This window comes from Dasypus novemcinctus, chromosome 22, assembly GCF_030445035.2.
Source record: "Dasypus novemcinctus isolate mDasNov1 chromosome 22, mDasNov1.1.hap2, whole genome shotgun sequence".
Taxonomy (NCBI): Eukaryota; Metazoa; Chordata; class Mammalia; order Cingulata; family Dasypodidae; genus Dasypus; species Dasypus novemcinctus.
Window position 1 is genome coordinate 4,195,929 of NC_080694.1, and position 19,739 is coordinate 4,215,667.

The following is a 19,739-nucleotide window of genomic DNA, read 5'->3' on the forward strand; positions in this document are numbered from 1 at the left end:
TTACAGCTAAGAAAATATACGTGAAGGCAATAGATACTTGGATAATAGGAAAGAAAGCAGTAAATGTTGAAATTGTAACATGTACTGTGGAGAGAAGTATCTGAACCTATTTGTCTGCCTTATGCAAATCGTCAATTTGGATAAATACACAAAGTTCCTGAAGAAGAAAGAGGGGTGGGGATATTGCTGGTTAACTCTTCTTGTTTTAGGTGTCTGCCCTAAATTTCTTTGATATCTACATGATTTTTTCATCGTTTAGAAACAGATAGTACTTTAAGCTTTTAGCAAGAGAAATTTGAAATTCATACCTTAAAATAGCTTCCATTCTTCAAACACCTCTACAAAGGATTACTTACTGGATATACATAAGGAGATAATTGCAGCAATTCCACAGGAGGGTAGGAATTTTTCTCCTACAAGGAAGAGTTGTAGGAGACATGGCATGAAAATAAAACAGAACATCTAGCTTTCTTGTAATTTCTCTGACATTAAAACAGAGTTGTGTTTCAAGGTTTCTATTGAAGGACACAATATTTTCTGATAAGCAGAGACAGATCCTTTTTATTGACTGAAGCATATTAAAGTGACTTGGGAATAAGTTTTAGCTTTCATTTTATTTCAATTTGAATGCTAATTGGAAAGTTATATTGTCAAAATGAATACAGCAAATTACTTTTAAAGCACTTATCTAATGCCTTGGGATTCCCCAAACACGTTAGGTCTTAAAAGTGTTCTGAAAACCCTCATTAACTAGTTATCTCTTAAGATCATTAGTATTTTAGTTGCTGATGTTTTCAATTGGCAGAAATGCTTAGGCCCAGAAAATGTTCTGTAATTCTCCATGGAAGTGTTGACTCAGACTTTTACCAAAGTAGTGAGTACTTAAATATTCCTTAATGCCACTTTTCAGAGAGTTGAGAACCACAAGTTAATGGATAACAATGTTTAATATGGCAGTAATTACTTGAGCATTTTCCTAAAAATGAAGATTATGCTCAAATATTCTTAATGTTTATGACTCAGTTCATAACAGGGGCAGTGCAAAGATGTACATTTACTCAATATATTAGTGATTCATAGTCATATCGTGCTTTGAGAAACCATGCATAAAGCTGCATGAAACTGAAATCATTTTTGAAGTCAGAATTTGGAACTGTTTTGCTTTCATCTACACTATTTAAATACTTTTTCTTAGATTTTTTTCTACAATAATTTTGGTTACAGGTGTTATAATATCAAAATTCGATTTGTCTACTATATACTTCTAAGAAAATATTTTAACTAATAAAACTTGATCTCTCATCCACAGAGAACTAATGGTATGAATTGGTGTGTAAAGAATTCAACAAGCTTTATCTTTTTGGCTTAAACAAGGGAGATAAGTTGTCCCACAGTTTCAGAGACAAATAAGTCTTCATTTCTCCCAGGATTGGTTCTGTGTTCTGATGTTGGCTTCTTCAATCTTTGAGGCTCCTTGGCTTTCCCATCATGTCATGAACTTTCCTTTATCCCTGGACTTCTGGTTCCCCCTGACTTCTGATGTCTTTCTCCTCCTTGTGGCTTCATAAAGTCTCTAGTAATCTGAATTAAGACCCATCCTGGTTCTGTTCACCACACCGTAACTAAAAATAACTCCATTTTTTGGAGTACTGGGAATTGAAACTGAGACCTCTCATACATGGAAAGCAGGTGTTCAACCACTGAACTACATCCACTCCACAAAATAACATCTTTAAAATATTCTATTTACAATAGATTCAAACCCACAAGGATAAAGAACATATGTTTTGGGGGAGGTACATAATTCAACCTACCACTGGTCCCTCCCAAATCCAACACTCCCTATAATAAGAAAAGAGAAAAGACAAAAAATAAACTAGAAAAAAGGACTATCTTCAAGTTTGTACTTTGAGAAGGTACCTCTTGAGAAATCTAAGTGGATTATAGGTCATCTGATACTTAGGTGTGATTTCCCCACCACAGTTGAGGAGATCCCCTTGATGCTTCCCTAACTCTGAAACCACAAAAGGAAAGAGTCACCTCTGCAAAGAGAGTGGAATCATTTAACTTTGTTATTACACCTTTCCCAGACAATGCATTCTTTTTTTAATTAAATAAATTATCAAACTATATCACTCATACACAAACATACAGAAATAATAAATGTATAATGAAAGCTGTGAACTTACATAGCAAACATGCATAATACACAGTGGTCTAATACTTCACCCCACCACCAATACCTTGCATTGCTGTGAAATATTTTTAACAAATGGTGAAAGAGCATCCTCAAAATATTATACTAATGAAAATACCTTATATTTAGTATATTTTCCCCAACCCACCCTGTTTTTATATCATTCATAATTGAGCATACATATACAATAAGTATATAGTAAAAATTGTGAACTTACAAAACAAACCTGCATAACTTCCTACATCAACCCATATATCCCATATATCAACCCACCATCAACATCTTGCATTGTTGTGAGACATTTCTTAAAAATTATGAAAGAAAATCATCAAAATCATATAGTATCTATAGTCCACATGTTGCTTTTGGTATATTCTCCTCCAAACCATCCTATTATATTTTAATGTATTTTTAAAACAGAAGTTGTGAACATACAAAACTATCATGAACATGTGTAGAATGCCCATACAATACCCCTTCATCAATACACCACACCATGGTAGAATATTTGTTACAGATTATGGGATAAAACCATCAGATTATTACCACTGACCATGGTCCATAGCATAAAATTGACACATTTTTCCATAATCTACCACTGTCAATACAGTATAGCTTTGGCATAGATGGCTAAATATTGCAGAATTATCATTAACCATAGTCCAAAGGTCACTACAGTTGTATTTTTTTTTCTATGCTTGTCCACATTCCTGCAACCTTGCAATAGTGACGTACATCTGTTTAAACTCACAGAACACTCTTGCATACGTACTATCAAACACAATTCTCAGTCCTCTCTGGGTTCACTACGTTATTCAGTCTCTGTATTTTTCTCCAGCTTTCTCTCAATTGACATTTACACTCTCTTTCCAACCAAATTCCCATTTATAAACCAGCTGTTACTCACAATAACATGTTGCCATCATCACTATACATTTCCATACCTTTAAAGCAAAGTTAATTAAAAGTTCTACATACATTCAGCATCAGTAGTTCTTCTCTGCCCTCCTAGCTCCCTTAAGAATCCATCACATACTAACAGGTCTTGATGATATTTCTCTACATTTTCTTCTAGAAGCTTTATGTTTTTTGCTTTCAAATTTAGATCTTTGATCCATTTTGAGTTAATTTTTGTATGAGGAGTGAGATAAGGGTCCTTTCTTTCTTTTGGCTATGGATATCCATTTGTGGAATGGACTGTTCTGCCTGAAATGGGTGGGTTTGACAGGCTTGTCAAAAATCAGTGAACCATACAAGTAAGGATTTATTTCTGACCACCATGTTGGCTATATTGGCCCCTGTGTCTATCTTTATTCCTGTACCATGCTGTTTTTACCAATGTAGGTAACTAATAGGATTTAAAGTTCAGAAATAGGGATCCTTCAATTTTGCTTTTCCTTTTTAAGATGTTTCAGGCAACTCAGGACTCTCTTCTTTTAAATAAAGTTGATAATTGTGTTTTCCACTTTAAAAATGTTGATCAAAATTTTATAAGGTTTGCTTTGAATCTGTATATCCATTTGGATATTATTGACAGCTAAATGCTATTTAGTCTCCAAGTCAGTGAGCATGGAATAATCTTCCAATTATTTTGGTCTTTTAAAATTTCTTTTAAAAATGCATTGTAGTTTTAAGAAGAGAAGTGCTTTACATCCTTGGTAAAATTTATTCCTAAATATTTGATTCTTTTAGTCAGTATTGGAAAATAAAAATTTTTCACTGACTTCCTCCTCAGATTGTGTACCAGCACTTTAAGTCTATTTCAATGTGATATAAATATAGCTACTGCAGCTTTTTGTTTTTGTTGTTTCTGAATGTATGAAATACCTTTTATCTGTCTTTCACTTTAAATCTATTTTTGTCTTTGTGTCTAAGGTAAGTCTCGTGCAGACAGCATAGAGATGGCTCATATTTTCTTATCCATCCCACCAATCTGTGTCTTTAGATTGGGGTGAATAATCCATTAATATTAAATGTTTTAGTTGTAAAGGTAGTTCTTAGTTTGCCCATTTTGACATTTGGGTTTTAATTTTCATATTTTATTTTCACCACCCTTTTGAGACTTTTAGTTACTTTTATTGATAAAATCTTCATTTCTATACTCTCTTCCAAGCCTCTTTTTTCTGTGTTTTCTTTTCAAACTATTGAATACCTTGTAGCGTTTTAAACAACGCTGGGCACTTTGTTATAAACTCATTCAGTTTCTGTTTATTTGTAAATATCTAAACTTACCCTCACTTTCAAAAGACAGTCTTCCCAGGTATGAGATTCTTGGCTATTGTTGGAAACTGAGCACAGTGGCCTTGCAAGGAGAGATGTGCTGTCTCCATGGCTATGCTTGTGACTTAAGAAATGCAATGGTTGAATTCTTGATGGCTATCAGGATGATGCCACAGGCAGAGATAAAAATGAGCACATATATTTTATAGTAAATGGAACACTTAGACTTTGCACCTTGAGATAAGATTTTTTGAATTCCTTAGATCGTGAGTAATGGTACTAGCTAACTGCATGTTGCTGCTTGTTCTCATGTTCTCATGTAGACTGGGGTACATAGAGAGCCCCTTGTAAACAATAAAGTTGTCTAATGAGTTTGTGCTCTTAGACCCCCTGATCCCAGTCTTCTCTTTGTCTTTCATTCCTGATACCCTCCAGGCCAATATTATGACAGGCTGTAAGTTTCTCTTGCAGTACATTAAATGTGTCATACCACTATCTTCTTGCATCCATAATTTCTGATGAGAAATCAACACTTAATTGTATTGGGTATCCTTTATAAGTTATGCATTACCTTTCTTTTTTCACAAGCTGCAAAAGCAGAAATAGAGCTATCTTCATTTTCAGGCAATGTTGCTTTGTATATAGAAAATACTAAAGATGCCACTAAAAACCTACCAGAACTAACAAAGGAGTTCAATCAGGAGGCAGGAGAAAGGATCAACATGCAAATTTCAAATACAATGAACACTCTAAACTAAAATTAAGAAAACAGTCCCATTCACAATTGCATTGAAAAAGAAAAAAATAATTTAGAGTAAATTTAATAAAAGAAAATATAACTTGGGTATAATTATTTCAATTAATTAGAAGAATAGTAAATTTCCACAACAATCACTCTAATTAATGGTCTTTTTAAAAAGATTTATTTATTTATTTCTCTCCTCTTCCCCCCTAGTTGTCTGCTTTCTGTGTCCATTCACTGTGTGTTCTTCTGTGACTGCTTCTATCCTTATCAGCAGCACCAGGAATCTGTGTTTCTTTTTGTTGTGTCATCTTGCTGTGTCAGCTCTCCATGTGTGCAGCACCATTCTTGGGCAGGCTGCACTTTCTTCTGTGCTAGGTGGCTCTCCCTACAGGGAGCACTCCTTGTGGTGGAGCTCCCCTATGCAGCGGACACCCCTGCGTGGCACGGCACTCCTTGCATGCATCAGCACTGCACATGGGCCAACTCCACATGGGTCAAGGAGACCTGGGGTTTGAACCGCGGACCTCCCATGTGGTTGGGAGACACGCTATCCATTGGGCCAAATCTGCTTCCCCAATTAATGGTCATTTTAATCCTCACTGCAGTGAATTAATTTTGCCTTCCCACATATTATGCCAAGAAGGAGGCATGAGAGCCCTTTTTGGAGTGGTTAGAAATGAACTGTATTTTGAGTGTTGAGTTTGGTGATGATGAAGTGGCTGTATGAATTTATCAAAGCGACAGATTCAGAGACTTACAAAGTATTCATTTCACTGTGTGCCAAATTTGCCTAAAATTCGCTTTTCATTTTAAAAAGTGTTGCTCTGAGGAGTAACTAAAGTAAAGGAAGGAGGTGATCATGGGGCTAAACCTTTCCTTAAAAGTCCTTCAGTGCTCTATTAGTAGCTGCAGACAGTGTTTTTTGTTTGTTGTGTTTCATCATCATTGATTTTCTCTTTTCTGTATTAAATTTGACTACCATTGCTATCCCCTTTCCTTTAGATCTTTCTATATTCTATCTTCTGTTGTTGCTCTTACATTCCTCCTCTCTTTGTTTCACCCCCAATTTTCTGAATTTTTATTTGTAACACATCTATTCTATTTTCAATCTTTTATTCACTTTTTATGTTGTTGTCCTTTTTTTTCTCTGATGGCATTGGCCTTTTAATTCATACTATATTCTTCTCCATATTCAGTTACCCATCTCATTGTAGTTACTCCACTTTTTATTGTTATAACTCTACAAAGCTTACCTGAGTTTAATATTCATTCTCCTAGGTCTTACAAGGTTCTTCTGCTAACAATTACTATCAGTACTACTATTATACTTTTTCTTTTCTAACCTTTTTTGCTTTCTTTGTCACTAATCTTTTTCCTTCAAGGAAACTTAGACAAGAAAAAGCAAATAGAATAAGAAGAACAAAGTGACATAAGAAGACTTAACACACACACACAAACAGCACCTAAGTAATCCCTGAGATAGACGGAGAAAAAAATCAAATGAACAAACCCATCAAGATAAAATGATGACCAGACAGGAACACAAAATTACAAAACATCCCAATAATCAGGAGGACATGGCCCAATCCCATGAACAAACTAAAAGCCATGAGGAAGATGAGAACATTGAACATCAACTCAAACTTCTCCAAACAGATATCATTGGCCAACTTAGTGAAGTGAAAGAAAAGAATAAGGATATTAAAAAAAAAAAAACTTGGAGAGCATACAGAAGAAATTTTAAACATACACAAAAAGGAAATGGATATAATGGTGATGAGTGGCACAATCCAGAAAATTAAAAATACACTCCAGCAAATAATAACAGATGTGAAGAGGCAGAGGAAAGAATAGTGATCTAGAAGACAGGTCTGGACATTGATCTGGAGAGACTACAACAGAATTAGTGCTTGCTCCAGGTAGAACTGTGGTTTTCTAACACAGAACTTGGAAACAGTGGCAAGGGAACTTAGCCAACAACAAGCAAATAGAAAAAGAAGAACAAAGAGACAAAGAAAAGACTTAATATGCACACAAAAACAACAACTGATTAAACCCTGAGAGGAAGAAGCTAATCAACTGATAAACCCAACAAAATAAAATGATGATGAAACAGCAGCAAAATATTATATACCATACCAATAACCAGGAAAATATGGGTCAATCCAATGAACAAGCTAAAAACCAGGAAAAGAAGTGGATACTGAACAAATAATTAAACCTCTCAAAACATGTTTCATGGAACAATTCAATGAAGTGAAGGAAGAGATTGAGCATATTAAGAAACACTTGGAGAGTATACTGAATATATTATAGTCATGCATAAAAGGATAACAGATATGATGGGAATCAATGGCACAATCCAAAAAAAAAAAAAAAACGCTCTCAGCAAATAACAGCAGATTTGAAGAGACAGAGTTAAAAAATAGTGATGTGGAAGGCAGTGCATCTGAAATCAAACAGATAGTAAAACTGATAGATAAAAAGAAAAAATCCAGCAGGGACCTAGGAACTTGAATGAAAATGCAAAACACACGTGCAAAATATGCATGATAGGCATCCCAGAAGAAGAGAAGGGAAAGGGGACAGAAAGGGTGTTGGAGGAAATAGTGGCTGAAAACTTCCCAAAACTTTTGAGGGAGATGCATGAACATGTTTAGGAAGCACTATGCACCCCAGACAGCATAAATCCCAACAGGCCTACCACAAGACATATACTTGTCAAATTATCCAATTTGCAATACAGACAGAAAATACTAAAAGCAGCAAGAGAAAAGAGCACCGTCACATACAAGGGATGCTCCATAAGATTAAGGGCTGATTTATCATCTGAAACCATGGAGGCAAGAAGGCAGTGGTATGACATAGTCGAGGTACTAAAAGAAAAGAATTTCCAAACAAAAATACTCTATCCAACAAGGCTAGCATTCAAAAATGATGGAGAGTTCAAAATATTCACAGATAAACAGAAACTAAAAGAGTATGGCAACAAGAAAAAGAATTTAAAAAATCAAAACTACTCAATTTTGAAGAGATCCTTTTTATATATATTTTAATTTTTTGATCATGCTCTGTATGTAAAATTGGAGAAATGACTGTAGCAGTTTGGCATTATTTATGAATTCCAAAAATAAATATTGGATTATGTTTGTAAACTGATCTGTTCTTCTGAGGAAGAAGAAAGTTGACCCTTGCAGACATCAGCAACCATCTTGCTCCAACATGTGGCAACAGACTTTAGTGAGGAAAGTAACTTGATTTTATAGGTGGTAGCTGTAAGCTTCTACTCCAAACAAATTCCCTTTATCAAAGTCAACAGATTTTTGGTATTTTGGATCAGCAACCCTTTGGCTGACTAATACAGCCACAAGATCTTGAATATATTTCCCTACATTGCATTAATAAATCAAAGAAGGAAAATCACCTGATCATGTCAATTGATGCAGAAAATGCATTTGACAAAATGCAGCATCCTATTTTGATAAAAAAAAAAAAACACTTCAAAAGGAAGAATAGAAAGAAACTTTCTCAACATGGTAATGTGGGTATATGAAAAAAAAGACACAACAAACATTGTACTCATGGTAAAAAACTGAAAACTTTTCTGCTGAGATCAGGAACAATACAAAGTTGCCCTCTGTCACCACAGTTATTCAACATTGTGCTAGACATTCTATCTAGAGCCATAAGGCAAGAAACAGAAATAAATGGCATTCAAAAAGGAAAAGAAGTAGTAAAACTTTACTTCTTCATTCCTCATGATCCTATACCTAGAAATTCCTAAAACACCAACAACAAAGCTACTAGAACAAATAGATGAGTACAACAAAGTGACAGATAAAGATTAACATGTAATAATCAGTAGTATATCTACATCCTAACAAAAAGGAATCTGAGGAGGAAGTCTGAAAAATATCTATTTACCATGGTGACTAAATAACCAAATATTTAGAAGTAAATTTAACCAAAGACACAAAAGACCTATATTTAGAAAACTAAAAAGCATGACTAAAAGAAACCAAAGAAAACCTAAATAAATGGAAGGACATTCTGTATTCATGGATTGGAAGACTAAATATTTTAAGATGACAATCCTACAGGTTCAAAGCAATACAACATAATTCCAAAAGCCATTTTCACAGAAATAGAAAAGTCTATTATCAAATTATTTGAAAACATGTGGGACCTTGAATAGCCAAAAATGAATTTAAAAAAAGAACAAATTTGGAAGACCCTCAATTCTTGACTTTAAAGCATATTAATTTGCTACTGTGGCAAAAAGAGCATGGTGTTGACATTAAGATAGACATATTGACCAATACAGAATTGAGAACTCAGAAATAAACCATCACAATCACAGTCAAGTAATTTTTACCAAATTATCAAACCCACCCAGCTGAGTCAGAGCAGTCTATTTAACAAATGGTTCTGGGAGAACTGGATATCACAGCTAAAAGAATGAAAGAAGAACCCCAGCTCACACCTTATACAAAAGTTAACTCAAAAAGGATCAAGGATCTCAATATAAAAGTTAAAATCATAAAATCCTAGAAGAAAATGTAGGGAAGCATCTTAAATATCCTTGTGCTGGTGTTCGTTTCTTAAACCTTACACCTAAAGCACAAACAATGGAGGGGAAATAGATAAAGGGGTCCACCTTAAACTTAAACACCACATGACATTTGATACAAAAGGATTTTGGAGCTTACTCATACCGTGTGCTTGTCTCTTGGTCTTACATTGAACCTTGAGATCATGTTCCTTTAACCTAGTACTATGAGAACAGGAGAGGTACAGAAAAGCACTGACATTGGCTTTTAGTAAGGGGACTCAAATCACTGGGTCTCCATGCTTAGTCACTATTTCAATATGCTCTGGACAAAATCAGTGATAGCCACTATTTCAACAGTACTCCAAACATGTAGAGGCAGTGGCGATTTAAATATGCAACACCTCTGTAAGATGGAAGGGAAGAGTTTTTTGAAAGGGTCATTCTGCTGTACAGCATCAGATAGCCATTGGGAAGGTTTTGATTTCCTTTCTGATCCCCTGCCAAGGGAACTTTGGAACATTTATGCACCCCATTCCTAGATTTCTGACACAATTTTGGCTGGAAAATATGGACTGGGGAAGGCCCTCTCCAGTGTGATCATTCTCATGGCCATTACCCCTCAACAATGGCAGATGGAGACTATGAAAAAAGTGTAGAAAAGCTATAGAAGCAAAACAAAATTATACAGAAAAGATCAAGATTCCTGGAGAATAAACAGAGGAAAGGGAGATTTCTCCTGGAGGTGAAACAATGACACAAAAAGTAAATCTTAAAAAAAAAATGTGCTGCATATCCAGAGTAAAAATCAGATGAAAAAGAACTGAAAAAATCTAATCATTTAGACATGGGCTTCTTTAAAGTCATAGATTAAGTTGAAACAAGTGTCAAAGAAGAGCTTCTCACAAAGTCAATCAACAAATATACAATAGACAAGGGAGAGAAAGTGATTATCAGAGTAAGCTCATCAAGATGTTCAAATGCCTAGAGACCAGCAAAAAAAAATTACAATCTATTCTAAAAAAACAGGGTATATTCACATAAAACTGCCTAATAAACAAATAAATAGTTGCACAGGGATAGCCAAAAATAGCATCCATGTACAGCAAAGGAAACAGAGAGATTGAGAGGTGAGGAATTTTCTTGATTATTTTTCTGGTTTTTGTTATTATTATTTTATTGAAATAATGAAAATGCTCTAATAATGATTGAAGTGATGAATGCACAACTATGTGATTATAGTAAATTTTATTGATTATACACTTTGGATGAATTGTATGCTTTATTAATATGTATCAATAAAATTGATTTGTTAACAAAAAAAAACAAGGTATTATGACCCAGTCAAAGAAACAAATTAAAACTTCAGTGGAGACCCAGCATTTGTAACAATTAACAATGTTCAAACAAATACAAAATCAATTTAAGAATATGAAGGGCAACATTAAATAGATAAGCATATTAAGACATTGTTTGATCACAAAGAAGAATTTGAGGAAGATACAAGATTGTGGACTAGGGAATGTCAGGCTGAAATCTTCCTCTAGAAATTGTGGGAAGGATATAAAATTAGCAGAACAAAATGATAAAGAGGACTTCTGACAGAGGACTTCTGACACAGGACAAAAATTAACAAAAATTAAGCCCTAGATTAGAAAGATAGACTAAGCAACTGAACAAACCCATCAAGATAAACAGATGAATAGATATCAGCAAAAAATTATGATACAGTAAGGACCAGAAATTCATGAAACAGTCTAATTAACAAATGAAAAAGGAGGAGACTTACAGTGACGTGGAACAACTAATAAAGGATGCCCAAAAAGTATCCTTAATCAATTCAATGAAATGAAGGAAGAGATAAAGGATATCAGGAAGACACTGGGGAGAAGAGCTCCAGGTAATGGTGTCAGAATGAATCAGGGCTCAAGGCTCACACACAAAAAAAACCAAAACAGAAAATTATGTCAAAATCTGTTGGAAGGATGTACTTCAAGTGTCAGGAGACTAGGACTGTGCTATAAAACTCCCAGGAGGGTGAGAGACAGAGATACAACCCCAAACAGCAAACATGAGTTACCAAACACCCACGACATTCAGGAAAGGACCCAATCCCCACACCAAGGTCTTAAGCTGTGGTAAAACCCCTGACTCACTGCAGCAAGGTGAAAGGGGAAGAGAGGTCTTCCTCCCTGACAACTTTTAAAAAGGAAAAGGGAGGGAAATTCAGGAGATTACTCTTTAATGAATTCATTCAGCAGAGAACAATTTGAATCTTGGCTCTGGCCAGACCAAAACACAGGAAAGTAGAGACTGAAAGAAACATCTCTGTAGAAAGATATGCTAATGATTGCCATCTGCTGGCCTGTGGATCTTCCATGGAGAAAGCCTTTTTTAGAACTTTGTTAATCTGAACTCCTGGGAGAAAATGTGTGCCCCATTAGGGAGTCCTTAACAGATTTTGATAACTTTAGCAGTGCAATTTTTAAAAGTATTTATTTCTCTCTCCTGACATTGTTTAGTGCTCACTGTTTACACTCTGTGTGTTCTTCTCTGTCTGCTGTCTTCTCTTTAGGCAGCACCAGGAACCAATCCTGGGACCTTCCAGAGTGAAAGAGAAGCACTCAATCTCTTGTGACTCCTCAGCTCCCTGGTCTACTGTGTCTACTATTATCTCTTCTCTGTGTCTCTTTTACTGCATCATCTTGCTGCACCTGCACTTCATGTGGGCCAGCACTGCTGTGTGGACCAGCACTCCTGTGTGGACCAGCACTCCTGCATGGGCCAGCACTCCACATGGGCCAGCTCTCTGCTCAGACCTGCTCATTGCATGAACCAGTTTGCCTTTTAACAGGAGACCCTGGGGATAGAACCCTGAGCCTCCTACATGGTGATGGGAGCCCGATCACTTAAACCATATATGTTTCAAAAATCTGGGCAATTTTATAGATTTAGAATGAGCTGAAACAAATATCAAAGAAGAACAGTGGTGGGAAAACGACAAGAGAGAGAAATTGGATGAGTAAACTCACCAACAAATTCAGATGACTAGACATCAGCAAAAGATTACAAGCCATATTATGAAATAGGAAGACATTGTTAAGCCAAAGGAACAAACCAAATATCCAGAAGAGATACAGGGTTTAAGACAGTTAAGCACTGATAATTATAAAACTCTCCCAAATGAATTTTAAAAATTGAATGAAAATATATCTAATGAGAAAAAGGGTATTAAGAAGACACTACATGGGCATAAAGAACAATTTGAGAATGTGTAAAGAAAAGTAACAGATTTTATAGGAATGAAAGACACAATGGATGAGATTAGAGGCACATGAGAGCAGATATGAATTCCTTGAAGACAGAATAAATTATTTCAAAGATGGAATATTCGAACTGGAAAAGACAGGAGAACAAAAAGAATAGAGTGGAAAAGTGGAAGAGAACCTCAGGTAATTGAATTACAATACAAAAAGCACAAATATATTTGTTATCAGTGTCCCAGAAGAAGAGAATATAAAAGGGATAGAAAAAAATATCTGAGGAAATCATTACAAAAACTCCCCAACCTCTATAAAAGACAGAAATATCAATATCCATGACAGATAATGCAACCCAAACAGAATAAATCTAAATAGACCTACCCAGAGATGACTACTATTCAGACTGACAAATATCAGAGATAAAGACAGGATTCTGAAAGCAGCAATATAAAAGCAAAGCATCACATACAAGGGAGTTTTGACAAGATTAAGTGCTGACCTCTCATCAGAAACCATGGAGGTAAGGAGATATGGGTATCATATATTTAAGGTACAGAAAGAGAGAAGCTGCCAACAAAGAATTCTGAAACTGGAAAAATTATTCCTCAAACATGAGGGTGAATTCGAAGTCTTCACAGGCAAACAAAAACTGATTGAATATGTTACCAAAAAAAACAAAAAACAAAAAACTGAATTACAATAGATACTAAAGGGAGTGCTGCAGCCTGACAAGAAAACACAAAGATGAGAGCTTTGGAGAAGATTGTAGAACTGAAGATTATTAAGATGGGTAAATTAAAGAGAAAAAAGACAGACAATAGTAAGCTATGAAAACAGAAGCTAATGGATGATGTGAGTAATTACTTTAAGGTAATGAAACTGAAAGTTAATGGTTTGAGCCTCCCACTCAGAAGACATAAACTGATAGAATGGATATAAAAAATATTAGCCATCTATATGCTGGATACACAAGATTCATGTTAGACATAAGGACACAACCAAGTTAAAAGTGAAAGGTGGGAAAACGTTATTCCACACAAATAAAAACCAAGAAAGAGCTGGAGTAGTGATACTGACATTGGGCAAAACAAATTCAAATGCAAAGCTGTTATAAGGGATGAATATTTTCATTATACATTTATCAAAGAGACAATTCAGCAAGAAAAAAATGACTACAATAAATAGTTACATATCTAAGCTGAGTGCCTCAAGTTACAGGAGGAACTCATTGACAAAATGATGGGGGAAAATTGATGACCTTACAATAATAGAGGAAGACACCACTCTCAGCATTGGATAGAGTATATGCAATAATAGAGGGATACATCACTACCAGTATTAGATAGAATATATGGACAGAGGACAAGAAAAGAAACAAGAGATTGAATATTATTATAATTAAACGTTACTTAATGGGCATCTAAAAAGCGTTGCACCACAAAACAGCAGTGTATTCATTTTTATCAAGTATTCATGATTCCTTCTCCAGGAAAGACATATGTTGAGTTGCAAGACAAGACTTAATAAATAAAAAGATTGAAATTATAGAAAACACTTTCTCTGAACATAACAGAATGAAGTTGGAAATCATTAAAGGATGGAAAAGGGAAAATTCATATATATATGGAGAAATATACATATATTAAAGAACACATTCTTAAAAAATCAGTGGGTCAATGATGAAACTGAAAAAGAATTCGGAAAATATCTTTAAATGAAAGAAAATGAGAATAACATGTGAAACCTGAGCAATACAGTAAATTCAATGCTGAGAGGAAAATTTATAGGCCTCAATGCTTACATTTAAAATAAGAAAAAGCATAAACTGAATATCTAACTTCATAACTGGATGAACTTGAAAAAGAATAGCAAAAAACTCACATACTAAGTCAAAGAAAAATAGTAAAGATCAGGAAAGAAATAAATGAAACCAAAGGGAAAACAATAGAATCAACAAACCCAAAAAAGGGCTCTTTGAGAAAATTGACAAACTCTTAGACTGACAAAGAAAAAAAGAGAGAAAATGTTAATAAAGCAAAAATGAGATGGGGGATATTACCACTGGCCACATAGAGATAATAAATATCATGAGAATACTAAGAACAACCATATGCCAGAACACTAGATAGTGTAAAAAAGAACAATTTTCTAGAAACACACAAATCACCTACAATGACCCTAGAAGAAGTGGAAGAACTAAACAAACCAATGTCTGAGATTGAAACAGACATCAAAGCTTCCCAAAGATGAAAAGCCAAGACCAGATGACTTCACAAGTGATTACTACCAATCATTTAAAGATTTAATACCAATCTTGCTCAAGCTTTTCCAAAATTTGAACAGAAATCAATGTTCCAAACTCATTCTATGAAGCCACAATCACCATAATACCAAATTCAGATAAAGATACTAAGAAAAAGAAAATTATAGACCAGTATCTCTAATCAATACAGATGCAAAAGCCCCCCCTCCCCCAAATACTTGCAAACAGAATCCAAAAAGAACGTTAAAGGAATTACTCACCATAATCAAGTGTGTTTTATTCCACACATGCAAGGATGGTAAAACAGAAGAAAATCCATTATTGTAATAAACTACATTGGTAAATGGAAGAAAAATGACATGATCCTTTTGATTGATGCAGAAAATGCATTTGACAAAATACAGTACATTTTCTTGATAAAAATACTCCAACAGATAGAAATTGAAGGAAGCTTTCTCAATATGGCAAAGTACATATATGGAAACCTACAGCTAGCAATTTACTTAATGATGAAAGACTAAAAGCTTTCTTGCTGAGATCAGGAACAAGACAAGAATGCCCACTGTACACATGGTTACAGTTATTCCATATTCTACTAGAAGTTCTTGCTAGAGCAATTAGGCAAGATAAAGAAATAAAAGAAACTCTAGAAAGGAAAGGAAGAAGTAAAACTTGCACTGTTCACTGATGATATGGTCCTATATCTGGAAAATCCTAAAAATCCAAAACATAGTTACTATAACTAATCAATGAGTCCATCAGTGGTAGGATACAAGATTAATAAACAAAAATCAATAGCATTTCTATACACTACTGATGTGCAAACTCAGAAGGAAGTCAGAAAAATAAAATCCATCTATTACAGCAAATAAAATTAAGTGTTGGGAATACACCTAAACAAGGACATAAAAGACTTTTATTCATAAAACTACAAAACATTGCTAAAAGAAACCAAAGAAAACTAAAATAAGTTGAATGTGCTTGTATTGGAAGATTAAGTATGGTTAAAATAAAAATTCTAACAAATTATTTGGAGATTCATTGCTATTCCAGTAAAAATACCAATAGCATTTTTTGCAGAAATGGAAACACCAATTATCAAATTTATTTTGAATGGTAACAGGTGCCAAATCACAAAAAAATAATCTTTATAAAGAAGGAAATTGGAAAACACACTTCATGACTTCAATACATATTATTTAGCTATTGTCATAAAAACATCATGATACAGTCCAGACAGTACTGGCATACAGTCCAGACAAGTTGACCAAATGGAACTGAAGTGATAACAGAGTAATAGTCCTCTTCACATCTACAATCCAGTTATTTTTAAAAATTTACTTGTAAATGTGTTTTTTGAAGATACATAGATCACAAATTAAATTAAAAATAAAAGAGGATCTCATATATCCCACACCTCATCCCCCACTCCTCCTACATCAACAACCTCTTTCATCACTGTGGCACATTCATTGAATTTGGTGAATACATTTTGGAGCACTGCTGCACCACATGGATAACAGTTTACATTGTAATTTACACTCTCCTCCAGTACTTTCAGTGGATTAAGGCAGGATATATAATGTCCAATGTCTGTCCCTGCAATATCATTAGGACAAACCAAAGTCCTGAAAATGTCCCCACATCACATCTCTTCTTCTCTCTCCCAGCCCTCAGCACCTACTGTGGCCACTTCTCCACATCAATCCTACAGTTTCTTCCATTACTGGTCACAATAGTTCTATACTAGAATAATGGTAAATCCACACTAATTTATATTGTAGTCCTCAATCCTGTGGACCCTGGATGGTGATGTCCACTATACCTCTATATTGACAAGGAGCTTAAATCCCACATGGTTGATGGACATGATTCTCCTGCTTGAAGTTGTAGGCACTCTTGGTTCCCTAGTGTAGTAATTGAACATCTTCACCTCCCTATTAGATGACCTGGGTAAGTCCAAGGAACCAGATAGTAGGGGTTGCAACTCTGCTGAGTCTCAGGGCCCAGCTGGCACATGGCCAATCCAGAGATTCAAGTCTACTGAGTATACAACAACCCCAACACCAACCACAGGTTCAGTAAAAGTGACAGAAGAGGCATGTGTAGAAAGGTCATATCTGGGTCCAAATCCATCACAATCGGGAACAGAAATTCCAAAGTAGGGCTGACTAACAAGACACTGAACTCCAGAGCCATCTGCCATGACTGTAGAATCTGTGTATCTCTGTAGCTCTCAGGAGCACCAGTACCTGAGGTTGTATCTACTTTTGCTCTATCTGGGATCCTGTGGAGGTGTGCATAAGTTTGACCCATCTGATGGCCTCTTGACTCTTTTCTGAGGACTCTTAGCCATACAAATTCATTGTCTTTACCATATTCCCCTTTTATTCAACATTTTTTTAGTTGCATCACCAGTTAATGATTGGTAGTAATCCATCTGCACCAGGGAGGCTTATCCCAGGCAGTCATGTCCCTCACTGGGTGGAAGGTAATGAATTTACATGTGAGTTTGGATTAGAGTGTGACCACATTTGAGCAATACGGAGGCTCTCAGGAGCTAATTCTTAGACACTCTTCAGGCTTATTGAAATTTCAGTCACATAGGCTCATAAGCATAGTCATCAGTATCAAAGGCTTGTCATTGGACCATTCTTCTTCAGTTGTCTTTGCCCTTGCACTTGGGAGATTATTGCTGTTCTATTGGGGAACATGATAAAGCTTCCCTGGCTAGGACCTCAGCACTCTCTCAGTTGTCATTTGTATTTGTAACTACTGTGAAAATACCAAATGAATATCTGAACATTTTTGTGTACCCTATATACATGCACTGGAGAACTCTCTCTCAACCATGTGTCCCCATCAATAATACCCCACATCAGTATTCCTCCCCTGTCATAGTTGAACCCCTCTGTGATCCAAAGCTTCTTCAAAAATGAAGCCTAATATATAGCCAAATTCAATTATTAGTGAAGTCAAATAGTAACAATAGGTTTAAAGATTAGAAATAGAATACATACTAATTTCAAAATACTAAAATAAAGTAAAAAATAAATTAGGGTATTAAAAAATGAAAAATATAAAATTCTGTTTTTGACATTTTGCCTTTCATCACTGTAATAGGTATTGCTCCATATGTAGAGTGGTAAGGCAATTTCTTTCATTCATTCCTCAGTGTCTACATCCTTTTTTTTAATTTTTAATTTTGTCTTTAAAAAACTTTTAGATCACTGTAAATTCACGCATACATATAGGGTACTCACATATATCCAACTTCAAACCCTTTTCCCATTTCCCAGCAATGATCTTTTTACATATTCATGTAATATTTGTTGTAGTTGATGTACAGGAATTGAAACATAGCTACCAAATATGGTTCCATTTTGGTTTACATTATGTTTTATATTTTTGACTGAACAATTTTCTAAATGTTTATTTACATTATTGTTTACATTACATTTTACATTTTAGACTATACACTTTTTTTTTTTTTTTTTTTTTTTTTGATTTGGTAAGTACATCTTTGGGCACCTCTGCACCTCATAGTCAATGGTCCACATCATGGCCCATACTCTCCTCCATTCCATCCAGTGGGCCCTGTGAGGATTTACAATGTCCGGTGATTGCCTCTGAAGCACCATCCAGGGCAGCTCCATGTCCCAAAGACACCTCCACCTCTCATCTCTTCCTGCCTTTCCCCATACCCATCGTCCACCATGTCCACTTTTCTCAATCCAATACCACCTCTTCTATGTGGACATTGGATTGGTTGTGTCCATTGTACCTCTATGTCAAGAGGAGGCTCAAATTCCACATGGATGCTGGATGCAATCCTCCCATTTTCAGTTGTAATCACTCTAGGCTCCATGGTGTGGTGATTGTCCTTATTCAACTCCATCTTAGCTGAGTGTGATAAGTCCAATAAATCAGATTGTAGGTGCTGGAGTCTGTTGAGGCTCAGGACCTGGCTATCACATTGTCAGTCCAGAGATTCAAATCCCCTAAATATATCTTAAATCCCAACGTTAACTGCACCTCCAGCACATTAGCATGAAAGTCTTATGAAGGGAGATCCCATCTGAGTCCAGATTCATCACACATAAACAACATTTCCAAAGAGGGGCCATCTGCCCTGGTAGTTAACCCCATCGGCCATGGCCATAACTCTCATGGGTCTCTTTAGCCTTCAAAGGAACCAATATCTGGGGGTTGTATCTGCTTTATCTGTCTCTCTGACTCTGCTCAGTTGTGCATGAGGGCAATCCTTCTGCCAGCCTCCAGACTCTTTTTTAGAAACTCGTAGCCATATAAACTCATTTCTCCTTTCCATTTCCCCCTTACTTTAGGTTAAACAGCATTTTAAAGTCATGTTATTTTATGTAGGCATGGATATTCTGCTGATCCGCATTGAACCTTCCATATAAGGTCCTTTTCCAGTTGCATCATCAGTTGGTATTTGATAGTGGTCCCTCGTTGCCAGGGAGGCTCGTCCCCGGGTGTCA

At 35.4% G+C, this 19,739-nt stretch overlaps 1 long non-coding RNA gene across 2 annotated transcripts in view; it reads right to left on the reverse strand.

The window, feature by feature from the left end:
* LOC139437364 (uncharacterized) overlaps positions 1 to 19,739 on the reverse strand; it is a 203,252-nt gene that overhangs the window by 21,682 nt on the left and 161,831 nt on the right. Inside the window, exon 2 of one of the 2 annotated variants that reach the window (XR_011647121.1) lies at positions 309 to 413. The exons of the other annotated variant lie outside the window; for it this stretch is intronic. This is a non-coding gene — a long non-coding RNA (uncharacterized lncRNA). The remainder of the gene's footprint in view (positions 1 to 308; positions 414 to 19,739) is intronic. 2 annotated transcript variants of the gene reach the window in all.